The sequence below is a fragment of the Tamandua tetradactyla genome, chromosome X (assembly GCF_023851605.1).
Source record: "Tamandua tetradactyla isolate mTamTet1 chromosome X, mTamTet1.pri, whole genome shotgun sequence".
NCBI lineage: Eukaryota > Metazoa > Chordata > Mammalia > Pilosa > Myrmecophagidae > Tamandua > Tamandua tetradactyla.
In genome coordinates this window covers 122,636,473-122,642,762 of record NC_135353.1, presented here as the reverse complement: position 1 = coordinate 122,642,762, position 6,290 = coordinate 122,636,473, and the positions used below count along the sequence as shown (strand labels likewise).

The 6,290-nt window shown below is 39.0% G+C and overlaps 1 pseudogene; it reads left to right on the top strand.

Moving 5' to 3' along the window:
* The first annotated feature begins 2,552 nt into the window (after positions 1-2,552).
* Positions 2,553-5,886, top strand: LOC143670227 (cold shock domain-containing protein E1 pseudogene; annotated as a pseudogene).
* The last annotated feature ends 404 nt before the right edge of the window (positions 5,887-6,290 follow it).

Genomic DNA, 6,290 nt, shown 5'->3' with positions numbered 1-6,290 from the left:
AAAAATGTTTACAGCCATTTACAGCTTGTAAAAAAAAAGTATCCAAAAGTCCTGCAAAGAAAAGTTACTTGCAAATAATTATTCCATTTAATGTCTAGAGTTCTTTGCTCCCCAAAGGAGCAATTATGTATATTCAGCTTTCACATTAATGCTTTTCCCTATATGAAGCCATTTGTATTGAGTGGATTCCAAATCATATGTAACCAAGTCCTCTGCCATGTAACTTTGGAGGCTGTTGGCTATTATGGCAGGTAAAAATCCTGAATTCTGAATCAGGATAACAGGTTTAACACTAATTCCATTGCCTACAGCTCCTATGACCTTGGAAAAGCTACTTAACCTACTGAGTATGATAATAATAGAACCAGATAAGCATTCATTGAGGGCCTCCCATGAGCCAGGCAGTGGGCTAAGGACTGGACAAGAATTAGCTCATTTAATCCTCATAAGAATCATGTGGGAGACATTGTTAGTGTCCCTATATTACAAGTGAGAAAACAGGATTAGGGAATTCAACGCCCTTATTCAAGGTAACACAGCTACCAAATGATCAAGCCCTTTTGAATCTACAGGCAGTCTACCTCCAGAACCCCACACTCTTAACGGTGTGCTTCCAGAAAGTCCATAAAACATAGAGGTGCTGGCATGTGGTGAATGTTTACTAAATGATAATCATTAAGAAGGTTAATAAAACAATTAGATACAGTCGATGTCATCCAGAAGCATCTGCGACTTTCCCTTTTGTTTCAACACACTGTATCCTTGAAAAAAAGAAACACGGCAGTTGTTTTGAATCTGTGATTGAAAGTGCTTGTTCTCCAACTATGTGATGATATTGTGAGCCATTGATTTTACACCATATATGGTGTTAACATAATGTTTTTATGTTAAGAATGTTATGTGCTTGTATGTTGTTTTATCAATAAAAATTTAAAAAAATTAAGGTGGTATATGGAGAAAAATACATCTAATGTAAACTATGGATGATAGTTAATAGTACTATTTTAATAATCTTTCATTAATTGTAAGAAAGGCAACTACTGTTAAAAAAAAGTACAATGATATAATAGTGCTATCATCAATTGTAACAAATATTCCACACCAATGCAAAGTGTTGGGGGGGCAGTATACGGAAATCCTGTATTTTATGTACTATTGTTCTGTAAATCCACATTTCTCAAATAAAAAAAAATTAAAAAAAAGAATGAATGAATGAATACACTGAGTGTGTACTAAGTGAGCTAGGGAGCTGAACCTTGAAGACAAAGCTTGGAACACTGCAGCCAGGGTAGGATGTGCACCAGCAATATCCCCAGCAGTGGGCAATCCCAGTAATCTGTGAAGTAGCAGCTCAGAGCCAGTATGGTAGAATTGGAACGAAGATACTTTTGGATTGATTAACTTTCTTTCAACCTGGCTTTTGGAAGTAGGTCATAATAACCCTTTGGACTGAGGAAATGTTTTGAATTCTGCTGTTCGTTTTTACACACTTCAATTCATGTGGCCAGTGGCTAAATAATTAATTAAATATTTTGGGGGAGGGAGGTATTAGACTTTCTGCTAATAAAGGTATGGGTAGGCCAATTAATTGAAGAATTTAAATAAATATGATTATATTTGAGTCACAGGATAGTATATGGGGTCATAATTGTTTTATCTTCTCTATCGCTAGCTTTGTATCCTCAGAGCATCTGGCATATAGCTGGCACATGACAGGTGCTCCATGAGATCAAAGGACCTCAGGAAGTCCACTTTGATAATAGAACTGAAAATTCAGGTTTTTCCAGAGTGAATCTGGAGAGAACTCGGAGTCCTAGTATGAAGCAGACACCCAGCTCCACTCAATAGTGGACCAAATCCCTGTAAGGGCACTATAACCAAACACCTTTCTGGGCTCCCTCCAGCATAGTCAGAAATGCTAAGTGGATCCAGAATTCTCCTTCTCTCAGTATTTCACCGCTGCTTTTCCTGAAGATCCAGGAAGTTGAGCAGTTCACTGTCTAGTCAATGTGTACTCAGTACATGTTAATGATGGACCACCACATGTTAACGATTGGCTGAGTGCAAAACTTTGACATTGAGAGAGTTGGAATCATTCGTTCTCAAGTGATACCAAACAAGATATTGGAATGGCAAGTCAAGGAAAATCATTCCTTGTGATTTTGTTGTGCGTGATTTCAATTATTAAAGTTAAATCTGTCAGGGCCGTGCTGCTTATGGCGGCGCTGGAGAGGGGGCGCTGAGCTGTTGGGTATGAAGTGTAACAGAACAGACTTTACCACCTGAAACTGCTGCTTCAAGTTCAGATCAGGCAAGGAACAAACGTCGTAACAACTAACAAGACCAAAGAAGAGTACACTTAAGTTGAAGACACAACACTTGATCTGAAACAAGAAGTTTGTGCCTACTCAACAGCTTTGAAAGAGCACTTCCCAACGCTGCCAGTAGTCTTTGTTTTCTTCAGTGCTGTACTGTGAGATTGCCCGGTGCAGCAGCAGTTGTATTCTTTATTAGCTTGATAGATCATTTTCTCTCGCTCTTTTTTTTTTTTTAATATTAGCAACTTTCATCCTTTCAAACGTGTGCTGAAAAAGAAGAATCAGCAAATACTACTGAAAGTGCAATAATATTTGATTATCACTGTGAGATGAGCTTTGATCCAAACCTTCTCCACAACAGTGGACACAATGGGTACCCCAATGGTACTTCAGCAGCACTGCGTGAAACTGGGGTTATCGAAAAACTGCTAACCTCTTACAGATTTATTCAGTGTTCAGAACGTCAAGCTAGACTTTTCTTCCACTGTTCACAATATAATGGCAACCTGCAGGACTTAAAAGTAGGAGATGATGTTGAATTTGAAGTATCATCTGACCGGCGGACTGGGAAACCCATTGCTGTTAAACTGGTGAAGATAAAACCAGAAATCCTCCCTGAAGAACGAATTAATGGACAAGTTGTGTGCGCTGTTCCTCACAACTTAGAGAGTAAATCTCCAGCTGCCCCGGGTCAGAGTCCAACAGGGAGTGTATGCTACGAACGTAATGGGGAAGTGTTTTATCTGACTTACACCCCTGAAGATGTCGAAGGGAACGTTCAGCTGGAAACTGGAGATAAAATAAACTTTGTAATTGATAACAATAAACATACTGGTGCTGTAAGTGCTCGTAACATTATGCTGTTGAAAAAGAAACAAGCCCGCTGTCAGGGAGTAGTTTGTGCCATGAAGGAGGCATTTGGCTTTATTGAAAGAGGTGATGTAGTAAAAGAGATATTCTTTCACTATAGTGAATTTAAGGGTGACCTAGAAACCTTACAGCCTGGAGATGATGTGGAGTTCACAATCAAGGACAGAAATGGTAAAGAAGTTGCAACAGATGTCAGACTATTGCCTCAAGGAACAGTCATTTTTGAAGATATCAGCATTGAACATTTTGAAGGAACTGTAACCAAAGTGATCCCAAAAGTACCCAGTAAAAATCAGAATGACCCATTGCCAGGACGCATCAAAGTTGACTTTGTGATTCCTAAAGAACTTCCCTTTGGAGACAAAGATACAAAATCCAAAGTGACCTTGCTGGAAGGTGACCATGTTAGGTTTAATATTTCAACAGACAGACGTGACAAACTAGAACGAGCAACCAACATAGAAGTTCTGTCAAATACATTTCAGTTCACAAATGAAGCTAGAGAAATGGGTGTGATTGCTGCCATGAGAGATGGTTTTGGTTTCATCAAATGTGTGGATCGTGATGCTCGCATGTTCTTCCACTTCAGTGAAATTCTTGATGGAAACCAGCTTCATATTGCTGATGAAGTAGAGTTTACTGTAGTTCCTGATATGCTCTCTGCCCAAAGAAATCATGCTATTAGGATTAAAAAACTTCCGAAGGGCACGGTTTCATTCCATTCCCATTCAGATCATCGTTTCTTGGGCACTGTAGAAAAAGAAGCCACTTTTTCCAATCCCAAAACCACTAGCCCAAATAAAGGCAAAAAGAAGGAGGCTGAGGATGGCATAATTGCTTATGATGATTGTGGGGTAAAACTGACTATTGCTTTTCAAGCCAAGGATGTGGAAGGATCTACTTCTCCTCAAATAGGAGATAAGGTTGAATTTAGTATTAATGACAAACAGAGGCCTGGGCAGCAGATTGCAACTTGTGTGCGACTTTTAGGTCGTAATTCCAATTCCAAGAGGCTCTTGGGTTATGTGGCAACTCTGAAGGATAATTTTGGATTTATTGAAACAGCCAATCATGATAAGGAAATCTTTTTCCATTACAGTGAGTTCTCAGGTGATGTTGATAGCCTGGAACTGGGGGACATGGTGGAGTACAGCTTGTCCAAAGGCAAAGGCAACAAAGTCAGTGCAGAAAAGGTGAACAAAACGCACTCAGTGAATGGCATTACTGAGGAAGCTGATCCCACCATCTACTCTGGTAAAGTCATTCGCCCCCTGAGGAGTGTTGATCCAACACAAACTGAATACCAAGGAATGATTGAGATCGTGGAGGAGGGGGATATGAAAGGTGAGGTCTATCCATTTGGCATAGTTGGGATGGCCAACAAAGGGGATTGCCTACAGAAAGGGGAGAGTGTCAAGTTCCAGTTGTGTGTCCTGGGCCAAAATGCACAGACTATGGCCTATAACATCACACCCCTGCGTAGGGCCACAGTGGAGTGTGTGAAAGATCAGTTTGGCTTCATTAACTATGAAGTAGGAGATAGCAAGAAGCTCTTTTTCCATGTGAAAGAAGTTCAGGATGGCATTGAGCTACAGGCAGGAGATGAGGTGGAGTTCTCAGTGATTCTTAATCAGCGCACTGGCAAGTGCAGCGCCTGTAATGTTTGGCGAGTCTGCGAAGGCCCGAAGGCTGTTGCAGCTCCAAGACCTGATCGGTTGGTCAATCGCTTGAAGAGCATCACCCTGGATGATGCCAGTGCTCCACGCGTAATGGTTCTTCGTCAGCCTAGGGGACCAGATAACTCAATGGGATTTGGTGCAGAAAGAAAGATCCGTCAAGCTGGTGTCATTGACTAACCACATCCACAAAGCACATCATTAATCCACTATGATCAAGTTGGGGGGGATTCTGGTGAAGGGTTCTGAATATCTCCATCTTCATCCCTCCCAAAATCTGGAATACTTATTCTATTGAGCTATTACACCAGTTTTAACACCTTCCTCGTGTTATGTTTAAAGAAATAAATAAATTTAAGAAAACCATTTTAAAATTATGCACAGTTGCAGCCTGGAAAACTTAAGGTGGCGCCTTATAGTATCAATTTTAGGAGCTTTATTTGGTGCATTAACGCAACTGGTAATTGCAAAATCCACTTCGCCTGTGTAAGTGAAAAATAGACTGTTATCTTGTTGGCCCTATGAAATTCTGCACTGGGTATTTAGTATATACTCTACCCTCATTACTTCAGGCAAGATGTTTTGCCTTAGCACTCAGTTGCATTCTTTTCTTTTTCATTATGCTTTACTTCTGAAGACGGTATGAGGGTAGAATACATTACCTACTAAAATTACAAAAATTAAACAATGTATAGGCAAACCATTTCCTTAAGTTAATGGCCAAATGTTAAAATGTTATTTTTCATATCATTTATAATCTTGTCACAGTCCACTTAACGAAGTTTGGTTAGATTTCAGTGAAAATTCTCTTACAGAGTAGGTTTTTTTTCCTTCGTGGGATGGGGGATAACTTTACTACAATTAGTATGTTTGGTGCAGAATTTCATGCAAATGAGGTGTGCCGGCAGTGTGATAATTTAAACGTATTTAAACAAACAAAAAAGGACGAATGCACAAACTTGCTGCTTAGATCACTGCAGCTTCTAGGACCCAGTTTCTTTTACTGATTTAAAAAAAAAAAAAAAAAAGTTATGCCTGAAAAAAAAAAAAAAAAGTTAAATCTGTCATTTCAAAAAAAAAAGTGCTTGTTCTCTAATATGATGGTTTAAAAGGTTATGCCAGTATTTCATCTTGAAATTAAGTGAATGTGAGATTTGTCTTCCTGCCTACAAAAGGATGGAGAATTCATAGACTTGTTCTGCCCAATACGGTAGCCACTAGCCACATGAATTGAAGTGTGTAAAAATGAACAGTAGATTTTAAAGATTTAGCATAAAAAGAGTGTAGAATAGTGCCTTAATATTTTCATATTGGTTACATGCTGAAATGATTTTAAAAAAGGATATATTGGGTTAAATAGAATATATAATTAGAATTAATTTCACTTGCTTCTTTTTACTTCTTCTAAAGTTGCTAACAGAAAATT